Below are 14,009 nucleotides of genomic sequence, written 5' to 3'. Positions count from 1 at the left end.
GTCACACAAAGCATTAGAAAGATGACAGTATTCATGGGATAATAATCACTTATTTTTAAAGTAGCACATTATCATTTGTCTACTAAATAGAACAACCTGGTTTGGGAGAGAGAAGAAGTGTATCTCGTTTCAGAAAGAGACAAATGAGTGTAGCTCTTGGGAAAGGACATACACTGGCAGCTGCAGTTCCTCTGTGCATCTCGCTGCAGTGTGCAATTACACTTGCAAATGCAAAGGATTTTAAAAAGGGGAAGAAGGAGGAAGGAACAGGTTTCCCAAGAAAAGGGATCTCTACCAAAACCAGGGACATGCCTTCCCATGTAGGGCCCCATAGCATCAGGAAGCCCACGTTCCGGACAGTGCTTTGGCCATAGCTGAATAGAGACATGCCAAAATGAACCCGGAGGTTGGGAGCAGTGCAGTCTGGCAGTGCAGACTGCCAAGCCCTTCTGCAGAGCTAGGGGAGTGCTGAACAGGACAAAGGCATACGCAGGAGACAGGTGGCTCATGTGGCAGCCCCGTTTTGGCTGGCCATGCAGCTCAGCTCTAGAGCTGCTGGAGTATCTGACTTTTTGAATAACCATAACTAAACATAAGGAATAGTGCACACTCACCATCATTTCTTTTAGAGCTGGAAGGGCAAAAATTACTTGGTAATGGATGTTAATTACCCAGCAGTGATGGTCCAGGTATTATTTGTCTCTCTTCAATAGCCTTTCAGGGCACCCCAGAACCCTCTGCTTGCTGTGACTGCACCATGTTGAATGCAATGATGTGCACTCACATTTCAGCACTGAAAGCCATGATGTGGGGAGAGAGGGCAGCAGGGACCTTCCCCAGGCAAGAGCTGAGCCAATGGACTGTGCCTTTGCAGGTGGGAACACAAATGGCTCCCCTTTTCTCTCCCAGAGCAACTTCCTCCAGAGGCACAGGGACAGCAAAGCTCGAGGTGTCCCCTTTAATCTCCCAGCACCCCCAGAGCCATGCTGGAGCTGTGACTGGGGGGGGGGGGGGCGGGCTGGCAGGCAGAGGGAAAAAAAAAGCCTCTCCTCTTCCACCTCTTCCATCTTTCTCCTCTTAGTGCCTGCTGTCCTGCTGGTGCCAGTGGCACAGGTTTCTCAGGTGCTTCTTCATCAAGATGGTGTTTGCCTCCAGCCAGCAGAGGACCTTGTAGGACCTCATGCCCAGGACCTCAGGCACCTGTCCTGGCAGGCAGAGGGTGCCTGGCCCAGCTCCTGGGAACAACAGAGCAGAGAGCATGAAGAAAGGGGCAGGGTCCTGGGTGGACTGAGACCTGTCAGGCTGGGCTTGGCCTCTTCTCCAGAAACTCAAGCCTCATGGGGCTGTTCCAGGCAGCAGGTTGTGCTAAGCTGTCCCTCGCTCCCTGTCCTGGACAGCGCTGTGCTTGTCACCAGGATCTTCTGGCACTTCATTGTAATAATAAAGCATCTGCTATGCTGAAAACTAGTGCCTCATGAGTAAATGAGAGCAGAATGGGGGCAAGACCAAAAGGCCTCTCTCCAGTGCCTCACATGCCAGGTGAGGCTCCTGTCCTGCAAACTCCAACCTAACAAACACCAGCTGGGAAATGGCTCTCTGCCATGGAAGGTCCAGGGATCCTAGTCGTTCCCCAAAATGACCTACCTGGCAGCACCCAGAAGGCAACAGCAGGCACTACAGCCTGCTATTTAGCACCACCTCAACAGTGCTACCAAACAGAGCCGCCATCATGCAGCAAGCATAGTGCTGCTCCCTCCCACCCTCCAAACAAAGCCCTGAGGAGCAGTGGACATGTGGGGAGCCCCAGAAATGGGCATGTTCCCCTGCCAAAGACACCCCAGAGCTCACATGATCATTAGAGCAACAAAGATGCCAGCTGTAGTGTCTCTGTCCTGCTCACCCAGCTGTCCTCCAGGTCAGCAATGCAAGGAATATCATCAGCAGTTGTTTGCTGGCAGCCCTGGAGCCATCCTCCCACACGGGCTGACCCCTGGCACCAACAGCTGGGTCCCCGAGGGTGTCAATGGCAATGGCAAAGGCAGAGCTGAGGGCCAGAGGAGCTCCCAGTCCTTGGCGTGAGGTTACTTCATGTAACTGCAAGGAGGCTTGGAGCCAAACCTCTACAGTGACTGCAAGCCGCATGCCCCAAGCAACCCCAGGGCACAGGGAGGCTCCTAGGGACACATGAAATAGCTCTGCCCTGGCCTTCAGGGCAGCTGCAGCTCCCGGCACAGGCAGCCACCTCAATTTCAATCCTGACCACTCCAGTAGCAGGAGCCTGAGGAGTCCCACAGCCCTCCAGGCTCAGCCCCCAGGGGTGATGGCACTTCTGGCAAGCTAATGAGAGCCTCTCCCTGGGTAGTCCCATTGCGATCACTGTGACTGTGGTTGTGCCAGGGTGGGGGCAACTACTGCCTCCTATATGTTCCTATTAAATCCTATTCTAGGCTGTCTTGTGGATGGCTGCACTCCCTCTTCTGCATGGCAGGTGAACTGCTGGCAACCTTCAAGCTGGACAAGGCAACAAGGAGGCTGCAGCGACTGCGGGAGGGTTTTCCCCAGGTATCGCCCTAAAGAGTTGGGATCAGGTTCTCATGCTGTGGGCATTTCTGTGGGGCACACAGGGCTCTAGGGGGGCAAAGTAGGCTAAGAGAGGCTCTGGGCTGAGCAGAAATGCCCACATAGGCTCTGAGGTCACTGTGGGCTGATGGAGCAGTGCTGAAAGACCAAATAGGCACATGGGGGATTTGGAGTGGGGGCTGGGCAAATGCAGGACCCTAGGGGCACCAGAGCCCACCCATTGTGCTGTATCACACAGAGCTCAAAGGATCTTTCCATGGTGGGGTGCAGCTGTGACCCTTGTCTCCCAAAACTTCCCCAGGGCTAGTCACAGCCCTAATTTGCATCTGGATTTTTCAAGGTCTTATTGGAGTTCAAGGCCAACTAGGTCTGTCTGCACTTACTACGGCCTCTCTGCAGCTCCATTTCACCTCACTGTAGGTGATTGGGGTGTTTCACTTCCAACAAAAGAGTGGTTTCCCATTGTATCACCCCACAGTTGTGCCATGGAGGGAGGCAGGGGTGAGGGGATGGAGGTGGTGGGTTGTAGCTCGGGGGCTGCAGGTTGCCTGAGATGGGGAGCACAAAGCTCTTGCCCCCACTGAGTCCTTCCCTCTGCAACCAGACTGAGCCTGTCCTGTGTTGGAGCAAGGAAGGGCAAAAATCAGCATCACCTAAGTTGTCCCCATGAAAGTGCCAAATTGGGCACTATTCATTAATAATGAATCATCATGGAATTATTTCATTAATGCTAAAGTTAATAGTTACATTTTTAAAGCACTGATTTAATTTTGATGAGTACTGACATCAGATTACAGATTACATTTTATCATCTTCTATAAGGAATATCGTGATCAGGATTAAGAACGTCACCCCCAACCATGTGGTGGATGAACCCACCACCATCATCCTCTTCCTAAGGAAGGACCTGGGACCCTTAGCACACCCCTGTCCCTGGCAGAGAGGGCTTTTGATGGCCTAGCCCCTGCATGTGGGACCATTTGGATTGCATTAATGAGGCTTTTCCCTTAGTAAGACTCTTGATGTAACTTCTTCGGCACTAATTAGAGGTGGACTCATTCTAGTCCTTCCATTAGATGCTTACTCAGGCAATGCTGGTAACATTACTGAGGCAATGCTGGCCTTCGCTTGGCCACTAATGGGGGTTTCCTTGGGGGGACAAGCATGTTTCCTTTGGCCTATCACAAGGGTTTGAGCATAGCAAATCAGTGCGGGATGTGGGCAGCTCCAGTTTGGGATCCTGGGGTGCTTGGGGGGTCCTGCGAGCATGGAGTTGTCAGCTGAAACCAGGAGAGAAAGGCAGGGCAAGGCTGCTCTAGGAGAGGGAACTCACAGCGCTTCCTGGAGGAGAGGGCGTTTTAGTGTGATGAAGCGGTTAGAAAGCCCCAGCGAGGGGCTGGAACAATGGAAAAAGGGATCAAATTCCCATTAAATCAGCCTCTCTCAGTCAATGTGAACCCTTCTCTTACTCCCATCTTACACCACTCTTTGGGGCAGGCATAGCCATAAAGTTGCCAAAATCACAGAAAATGCCCAAAGAGGAGGTTTCTCCTGAAACCAGGCAGGAGCAGACAGACTAGAGGAGGAAAGAGGGCTCAGAACTGACCTACACTCCATTAGATCATGCTGGAAGAGAGAAAAACTGGGGAGGGGGGGAAATGGGACAGGACAGGGATAAAAGTGCCATGGAAGCACTCTGCGGCATGAAAAGCAGGACGGCTTTGGATGGAAACTAAGGATTAAGCAGCAAACTTTACTATCAGCAAAACTTCCAGAGACCTGAGCTTGGGGGATGAGACCCCCCAAACCCTACGAGCCCTCACACGGCTAAGGGGACAGAGGCAGAGCGGGGCCAGGGGCTCGACCAGGTGCAATGCCTGCTTGCCAGGGTACCTCAGTGGGGTGGGTGGCAGGGGGGGCATGGAGATGACAGGGATCGACAGCTCCAGCCATGTAAGGACCCCAGCAGAGGCACCAGAGGTGCCACAGGACTGTTTTGAAGGTGCTGGAGATATTTAAAGCCTCCTCCACCACATCCCCCACCACCTCCAGAAGAGGAAAGGCCCAGACTTGCAAGGACCTGTCACAGAGGGGATAAAGCAAGGAGCAACTGCAGGGCATCTGCTACCACTCCTGGTGGGATTAGGGTTGGGGTTCATGGGTTTCTGGAGGAAACAAGGGGTGAATGTTGCCCCATATAAGCCTTAAAAGGGAGCTCAGAGCTTGGAACAGAAGCTCTGTTGGGCAGGGAGGAGACTGGAAAAGCCATTAGTTCAAGTGTCCTTGATAAAGTGACCGTTAATTACAGCTTCTCACTTTCAACCTCTCTCTGGGAGGTGGAGTGACTCTGGTGGCTTGCTCATCTGGATGGTCTGGTAGTGCAATAGGAGGGAAGCTCGACCTGCCAAAAGCCCTCCTGCTGGCATACCCACTCCTGGGGGACAGGGCTGGACTGTAGCACCTCCAAGCTGCTGTCATGGCAGAAGCAAAACCCGTCCAGTGATGCAGGATGGCCCTGACCTGCTGTGGGCCCGGGAACCAGAGGCCTTGTGGGCACCAAAAGGCCCTTCAATTTTCAGCAGTGCTTGAAACTCATCCCTTGGCTCTTCAGGAGCCTTCAGGCCTCTGGGAACAGGCTGCTTCCTTCACCTTAGTGCCCTCTTCTGACAGCGGCGCAGATATCCCTGGACAGCAGCCTTCCAAAAGAAATTGTAACCAGCTGCCTAAGGTATCTCGCAGCTCTCTCTGGGGAAAGATACTCAGGACACAGCTTGCGAAGGAGCCACTACCTAAGCAAGGGGTCTCCCACTTATTCACCACCATAGGGGTAACTAAAGGCAATGGAGGGCTGCCAGCACCACCCAGCAAGATTGGTGCAGGTGGCTGCAGGGCTTGTGGATATGGAGGTTTTTCAGTTGCTGCTTGATTTCTCTCCTTCCTACCTTTTCCATGTTATCAAAAAAAAGTGAAACCTAGGAGTATAAAGTGAGCAAAGGATGTAGCTGGTGGGGCAGAGAGCTGTGCTGTGGCTGTGGGGAGGGGAAGGGTGGCAGCAGGGGGCTGGGGGCCCCAGCTGTGCCCTCCACCCACTGCAGCTGAGCCTGTTGCAGTGATTGCACCAGGGCTGCCAGGGGAGAGGCTCTTGCTCTGCTGATTTGGGGTGGGGGGGGGGCTTGCTCCTTGAGCCCTGGGGGCTGCGCATGGATCTTGCTCTGGGGCAAGAACTGGAGGTAAGTTTTTCTTTTCTCCTTCTTCGTTGGCACTCTCTGGGTCCATGAGGGTCTTTAGCTGCATTTCTGGGGCCTCTGCATGCCTTGCAGTGCAGCACAGGGGCCTCCGTGTGCCTTGCAGTGCTGGCCAGGGTTGTCCAAGTGCCTTTTGTGGCCAGTTAGTCTATTTTTCACTGTGGACTAGTGCCCTGTGGTGCAGGCTGGGGTCTCCAACTGCATCCCATGCCTTTTGGTGCATTGAACAATACTTTTTGTGTCTTCCATTGCTGGGCACAGGCCTCCACATATGTGCCTTGTGGTGCAGGCTAAGGCTTTCTGAGTGCTTTCTGGTGCGAGCCAGGGGCCTCCCAGTGCCTTTTCATGCTGGCCAGGGGCATCTATTTCTTGCAGTCTGGGTGCAATGAAGGCAGTGGCTGCAGCTGCACAGGGAGCCCAAGCAGCTGCTGCTCCCCAGCCCCAGCTGTGTCCTCAGCAATGCCACTGTTGCCTGCCCCCCCCCACCAAGTCCCTTCAGCGCCTTCCAGCCTTTGGGCACTTTCTGCTGCCGGCTGTGGAGGCATTGTAGGTGAAGAAGCCTTACTCTGCCCAGGCACAACTGGGATGCAGGGCGTGCTGCTGAGCTGTGGTCAGAGCAGGACCAGGAGTGGGACCAGGACTGGGATGGAGACCAGCACTGGCAGAGGGATGGTTATGGCAGCAGTGTGTGGCAATACCCAGTTGGCATTGGCCAGAGAGGCTGGAGCGAGGACAGGACTCAGGACCTTCCCCTTCCTTGCAGAGCCAGGACAGGTGAGCCCAGGTGCAAGACTGGGAACTTTGAAAAAATGAGGCTATTCATTGAAAAAAAAAAAAAATTGAATCTCCCCAAAGGAACAGTGCCAAAAAGCAAGAAACCTGCAGGTGACTGAAAACCACAGTGTTAAAAGCATAAATAACCTGGGTGCTATGATCAGAAGGCAAAAGGGGCACATTCAGTGACTGTCAGGCTCTGTGGGAAGGAAAGGGGCTGCCATGGAGCAGCATATGCGGCAAAAGGCTGCCATGGGCAGCAGTAGGGTGATGGGTGGCCAGCACTGTCAGGGCCGCTGGCTGCACCTGTGACAGCCTTTTCTGCCACCGCAGGCAATGGGGGCCTGCTTGGAGGGAGCCCCATCCTCCTTTTCTGTAGGCAACGTACAGCATATCCCTCAGGATGAGCAGCTGGGCACTGAAGCCCCTCTGGGTCCGAACACCTTGAGCTACCATACCCACCACACCTGCCAGGAGAAGCTTTCAAGTTTCAAGGTGAAGCCGGTGCCCCTTCTCCATCAGACAGGTGGGTGATGCTGCATAGGAGGGGACCGAGCAATGGTGTAGTAGCCAAGCCTGGCACTCTGCCACAGTGGGGCAAGGAACAGGAACACCTTGTGGTGAGTCCTCATGCACTTGGGGATCTTGGGGTTATTCCCTTGGGGTTTTAGCTACAGAGTTACTGGAGTGAGCCCATTGAAGGGCTACTGATGATGAAGGGACTAGAGCATCTCCCATAGTAGGAAAGGCTGGGAGAGCTGGGACTGTTCAATGTGCAGAAGGGAAGACTGATGGGGGAACTTATCAAGGCATTGAAATATCTGAAGGGTGGAAATATCTGAAGAGGATGGGGCCAGATTGTTCTCAGTGGTGCTCACTGACAGGACAAGAGGCAACGGGCACAAACGGAAACACAGGAATTTGCATCTGAAAATCAGGAAAAACTTTTTTACTGAGAGGATGACTGAGCACTGGAAAAGGTTGCCCAGAGATATTGTGGAGTCTCCATACTTGGAGCTATTCAAAAGCCATCTGGACAGGGGTCCTGGGCGACATGTTCTCAGTGACCTTACTTGAGGAGAGGAGTTGGACTAGATGATCTCCAGAGGTCCCTTCCAACCTCAACTGTTCTGAGATTCTGGGATGGCACTGGCTGGTGCTTTGTCGTCTGGTGGTGCTTGCTCATCTTCTGGGGCTAAAGGCAAGGGCATTTCACAGGTTAAAAAACTTGTTCCTGACATCAATTCCTGGATTTGTGATCTTTGTCAAAAGAGCAGTCCTTGGGGCTGCAGGTCTGCTGTTTTAGTGGCAATGGGGAAGCTTAGCTCACATCAGTGTTAGTGGACTTACAAGCAGGGCTGTTCTCCCAGCAGAGCATTTATTACCACACTGCTCCCCAGAACAAGCCTCATGGGAGCCCATTTGTGCTGAATTGGAGCAGAAGCAGCAGCTGAGGCCACCCAGGAAGGGCTGGAGCTCAATGCCTGCTCCATCCACTTTGCCAGCTCCTGCGGGACACAAAATGCTCCTGCCCTTTTGCAGCCTGCTTCATCCTTGGGTGCCCTCCTGGCAACTGCTAGGACTTCACACAATAGATCTAGGCTCTCCTGCCTGTGCTCCCAGTGCTTGCCAGGCCATGGGGCCGAGAGAGCCCATTGCCGAGCTCAGTGCCAGCAGGAGCTGTCCCTCCAGTGCTCCTCTCCCACAGCGCTCCCCGCCAGGAGACCCTTTCTCAGCAGCAGTGGGGAAGAAGTGCTGGGTGGCCCCCAAGCCCAATGGGCCTTGGCTCACCTCCTTGCTGTGGTTACACAAAGATTGGCAGTGTGGTGATCTCCAGGCGGATGTGTGCCAAGTCGGGGAGCACCGGCTCCTGTGGACATACATACTGGATCAGTTTTGGGGCCCAGAGCAATCCCCTCACGTCCCTCCAAGGCCACCACCACCACCATGCCAACTGGCAGCAAGGCCTCAGTGCCTGGCACTGTAGGGGCATGACCGGGCTGCAGCACAGCATGGCACCAGGAAATAGGGCACCCTGGGGCACACTGGCACCAGACTTCCCTTGCACCTCAACCGCAATGGTATGGGGACAAGCCCTGCCCTGGCTGTGGGTGTTGGGCAGGAGCCTCACGTCACCCCTTGCTGCCAAGCCCAGCTGTGCCTGGCCAACATGGTGGGGGGGGATCTGCTGGGCTTGGGGAAAGGGCAGGAGAGGTCAGGACCTGGCACAGACCATGGGTGCCCAGCAGCTGCTGGGCACAGGATCTCACCTCCTTGTCTTCCTTGGCCTGGTAGTGGCCTCGCACACTCCTAATTTTTAGCCCTGCTCGAGGACGGCAGTCCTTGGCCCCACCAGGAGTCCAGGGGAGGGAGGCCACGATGCCCTGCAGGGACCACAGGCGTCAGAGGAGTCAGCATGAGGTAGTGTGGAGGGGGAAAAGAACAAGGGGTTGGTGGGGCTGATGGCAAGTAGGAAAGATGCTCTCCCACTCCATGTGGGCTGCAGCTGTGCTGGATGTCTGCTATGGGCTGCCAGCAGCAGAGCCCCAGAAAAACCCACCCTACCAAAACCTGTGGCTTTGATTGTGTATTTGGTGCTACCTGGGCCCTGATCCCACTGCTTGCCTGGGCTTGCTCTGGGTCAGCATCCGGCTCGGCCCTCCTGGCCCTCTTTGGAGCCTGAAAAAGAGAAGCAGACCCTCTTTTGAGACCCCCTGGGATCAGCCATGCCTAAGGGCCAAAGTTGGTGTTGGGGTGTTGCGCTAGAGGGAGCCCCTTTCCCCATCCTGAGCCTGCTCCCTGCCAGAGCTGTGGCTGTCCAACAGTGCCAGCCGCAGCCTGAGCCACCCTCTTCCAGCTACCATCTCCCAGCCAGTAAGCTTTCAAGGGGCCTCAGCCCAGGTTTTGGCTGGGGATGCTCAAATGCCTGCCCCTGATAGACTTCCTTGACCCCTGCCAGGATCCCGAGCTGCGCACAGAAATGTCCCCAGGAAACTCAAACAGGAACTGCCCTGGCCCCATCTATCCCATCCCACCATCTGGGGCAGGCAGGCTGGCACGGGGCCGTAGGCAAATAGGAGTGTGTTTGGGGTCCCCATCACTCTGACGTGGGTGTCTTGCTGTCAGTGCAGAGCTCAGGTATGCTCCCTGTGTGCCTGGCCGTGCAGTGGGACCTGCTGTGCCTGACTCAGGGCCCTTAGAGATGCCAAGAAAGGGGAGAAGGGGCTGTTGCTCACTCAGAGCAGGCAGCAATGCCAGCACATGCCTGCGATGCTTGGCCCTGCTGCCTGGCAGCTCCTGTTGAACCCTGCCAGAAATCCCTCTCCCTGGGGCATAGGGTCCCTCAGAGATCCCTGTCCCTGCGTGGGGCCTGCGCTGCCCTGTCCCCAGCCCTCACCAGCATGGGGAACGTGTGTGCTGAAGGCGATGCCTGCCGCCGCTTTGTGGGGAGCCTCTGTGGGGTTGCGCTGGCCATAGTTGTGGGTTTCCTCTCCATGACCTGCAAAATCAGGAAGGGCAGATCATTAAGCAGCTTTGTCTATGCAGCAAGGGGAAGGCTCGGGTACATCCTCGCCAGCACCGTGAGGGTGGGACAAGTTCAGAAGACAGGACGGTTGTCCCAGGCACATGGATCCTGCTGTAAGCCTGGGCCATGACATGGGCTCCCATCATGTCCACCTCCTGCAGTGGCCACGGGCTGCTCCATGGGGTGCTCAGCTCTCCTGGCCCAAAAGGGACCAGGGAGAAACCAGCCAGAAACATCTGCTTCCTGCATGCAGTTGGGCACTCGGGTGTGTACAGTGGGGATTGTCCCTGGCCACTTTAGGACACCCAGCGCAAAAGGGCCCTACTGCAGTTGTGCCCTCCCCACCTCATGCTAGGAAAGGGCCCAGCCTTGTACTGGAGAGTGCCTGCCCTCTGTCACTGCTGAGAATGAGCCCTATCCCACGGGCACAGAGCACTGCTGGTGCAGGACAAGGCTGGCTTTTGCCCTCTGCCCAAAGGGGGACGATGTGCAGAGCTCGGGTTTTGTATCTTTGTATACTTTGTGCATGTCCATTTTGGCTGTTTGGTTGGAAAAACCTGGGCTAAGCAGCCTGTCAGCAGGAACCTGGTCAAGCTCTGTGCCACAAGGAGAGCAGTCCAGGGCTGAGGCTGTAGAAGGGCTGCGAGTGGCACTTACACTGTTCAGGCTTGCTTTGTGGACTGGCAGCAGCATCTTGCACATCTTCAAAGTCTGAGAAAGGATAACATTGTCACTATGGTGGGTCAGAAGAAGCCTTCTTCGGCCGTTTGGAGATGGGCGTGGGGCTTCTAGGGGCCAGGCACCAATCCCACCCCGAGGGAATAACTCCAAGGCAGTGAAACCCCAAGGGAATAACCCCAAGATCCCCAAGTCCATGAGGACTCGCTACAAGGTGCGCCTGCTCCCTCGCTGCTTGTCCCACCCAAGGGCTTGGCTACTGCACCCTTGTCTGGTCCCCTCCATGCAGAGTCGCCCGCCTGTCTGATGGAGAAGGGGCACACACTTCACCTCTGGTGAGCTCGAAAGCTGCTCCAGGCACTGGAGGATGTGACGGGTCTGGCAGCTCAAGGTGCTTGAAGGCAGGGCCTTTGCTGGTGTGGTGTCCATGGGGAGCTGCAGGGGAGGGCAGGGGCCTGGCTTGGGGCTCCAGATGCCCCCAGCACCTCCTGGCAGGGCGGAGTCCTGGCAGTGACCACAGTCACTGACCCAGGGCACACACTCCCAAAGCAGCAGGTCCAAGCGTGAGTCAAGGTTTGCCCTAAGCAACCTGATCTAGCTTACCCCTTACCTGTCCTAAAACATCCCATTCTAGAACACCCTTCCCTCCAGCCCTAAATCACTCCAATCTAGCCCACCCTTAGCTCCAGCAGAGAGCCCTGAGCCACCAGAACCCCTCTACGTCTGCAGCACCTGGCACTGCAGCTTCCAACTCACATTTCCCCCAACTCCCCTCCCAGGGGGCTGTAGGGCCCCCAGTAGTGCCTGTCCCACCGCTCCCCAAGTCCTTCCTCGGCACAGCGGTGACACATGGGTGCGACACTTGGCCCATGCCTGCCCCTCTTACACAGACAGGATGTCGTGGCATGTCAGGGAGTGACAGCTTGGTGTCCCCCAGGGATCCCCACAGGGCTGCTGTCCTGGGGGGCTTCAGTGTCTGGCTGCTCATCATGAGGGACTGCAACAAAACGCAGAACATGGCCCTCAGCAAAGGGGGATGGGGCTCCCTCCAAGCAGGCCTCTGCTGCCTGGGGTGGCAGGAAAGGCTGTCTCAGCTCCGTGAGGACCTGGCTGCTCCTGCCTTCTGGGGTCTTCCAGTCTCCTGGGCACCCACCAATGGGGCTGTGCCACCCACTGGTGCCCTGGGCTGTCCTAACCATCCCCCTGCCAGTCCTGATCCCTATCCCAGTCTGCTCCTACTCCCAGTCCCACTCCAACCACAGCACAGCAGCACAGCAGCACAGCACAGCCCCCATCCCACATGCGCCTGGGTAGAGCGAGGCCTTTCTGCCCACGACAGCTCCTCGCAGAGCGAGCCTCTTTCCCCAAATACTTTTTGTGCTCTTACCCTCCAGCAGCCCCATCCTCTCCCATACCATGGCACTGCTGCTTCGCCCTCCCTTGGCACAACGGAGGAAACCTGCTCTGGTGCTGCACTTTGGCTGGCACCTTCAGCTTAAGCCCTGCTTGGAGAGCCTCAAGCCCCACTCTCTTCTTACCCGACCCCCCAAGCCACCTGGTGGCCAGTGCTGTGTGCCACAAAGGGAAATTGAGACCAGCAGGTGACATGGGGACAAGGAGGGAGAAAGAAGGATACACAACAGACTTTTCTCCCACCTCCCAGGGAACGTGCGTGTCCAGGGGCCGTCGGCGCAGTATGCCCAAAGCCTGATGCATCTGCTGTTGTCTATCACTAGGAACTTGAGCTGATGCCTGTGGGAAACCCAGTGAGCCAGCATCAGTGATGGGGGTGCTGAGGGGACTCCCACAGCCCAAACGAGGCTGGGACTTACCAAGGTGGAGATGACCTGTTGCAGCAAGGAGCCATCTAGCTTCCTCCAGTGGGAAGCAGGGCTCAGCCCGAGGCTGGGGGGCTGCCTGCAGCGGTCACACATGGCTCCTGCAAGATGCAATGGGGCTGTTGTGACCCCACTTGCCACAGCTGGCATCCCCCAGCAAAGGTTGTCCTCATGGGAGCAGTGCTGCAGGCCCATGTCCCCAGGGACCATGCCAGGGGCTGACCCCACATCCTGTGTCAGGCATCTGGGGGCTTCTGGTCATTAGGCTCTTACCCAGGGAAACATGTGTGGCCTTCACTCTCCTTCCTCTGGGATGTCGCCAGACAGCCACCCTGGCCTTCAGCTGGCCCACACACATCTGCCATGAGTCCCACAGCATAGTCCCCAGGAAGGCGAGAAAATGGGTAAGGATGCCCTGCAGGGAGAGGGACAGCTGAGCTCTCTGTGCCAAGCCAGGGGCATCCGAGATGCAGCAGCTGCTGTGGCAACAGCAGCTGAGGGACTGCTTTGGTCCCCACCTGCTGCCACCCCTTGGGGTCCAGCGGGGCCAGGGAGGGCTGATCCCTGCCCAACTGGCCACAGGCACCCTGTCCTGGCCCTGGCCCCTCACCTGCCTTCCCTCCTGCCACCCTGGGGCACCTGGTGCCGCCTACCAGACATTGCTGTGGTACCCTCCTTTGAACCCAGCCTTGCCTCCCCATGGCTCGTGCCAAGGGGGTGCTTGGAAACCTGCCCATGCCCTCGTGCTGCCCCAAGCGGTGCACGGAGACTGAGCCTGCAGGGTTCTCGCCCTGCCAGGGCGAGAACTGCCCCACTGTGATGCAAAAGGGGCCATGCCAAGCCCAGGAGCTGCAGGGCACCTGGCAGGAGTGGATGGGGGCTCCCAGCCTCCACACCATCCCACCTCACTGATTTTCTGCTAGCACTTCCACTGTGCAGGCTGTGCTATTGAGAAAATACAAGTTTCATATTCCCCCTTCCCGAGCAGCTGGGAAAGGAAAAACAGTCAAGATCACAGAATGGTTGAGGTTGGAAGGGATCTCTGGAGATCACCTAGTCCAACTCCTCTCCTCAAGCAGGGTCACCAAAAGCATGTTGTCTAGGATCCTGTCCGGACAGCATTTGAATAGCTCCGAAGACAGAGACTGCATAACCACTGTGGGCAACCTTTTCCAGTGCTCAGTCACCCTCTCAGTAAAAGAGTTTTTCTTAATGTTCAGATGCAACTTCCTGTGTTTCCATTTGTGCCTGTTGCCTCTTGTCCTGTCACTGGGCACCACTGAGAACAGTCTGGTCCCATCCTCTTTACAGCCTCCTCTCCTACTGGGAGACAGCGCCAAAAGCCTTGCTGAAGTCAAGGCAGACAAC

The sequence above is a fragment of the Struthio camelus genome, chromosome 4 (genome assembly GCF_040807025.1).
Source record: "Struthio camelus isolate bStrCam1 chromosome 4, bStrCam1.hap1, whole genome shotgun sequence".
Lineage (NCBI taxonomy): Eukaryota > Metazoa > Chordata > Aves > Struthioniformes > Struthionidae > Struthio > Struthio camelus.
Note: the sequence above shows the minus strand (reverse complement) of the source record.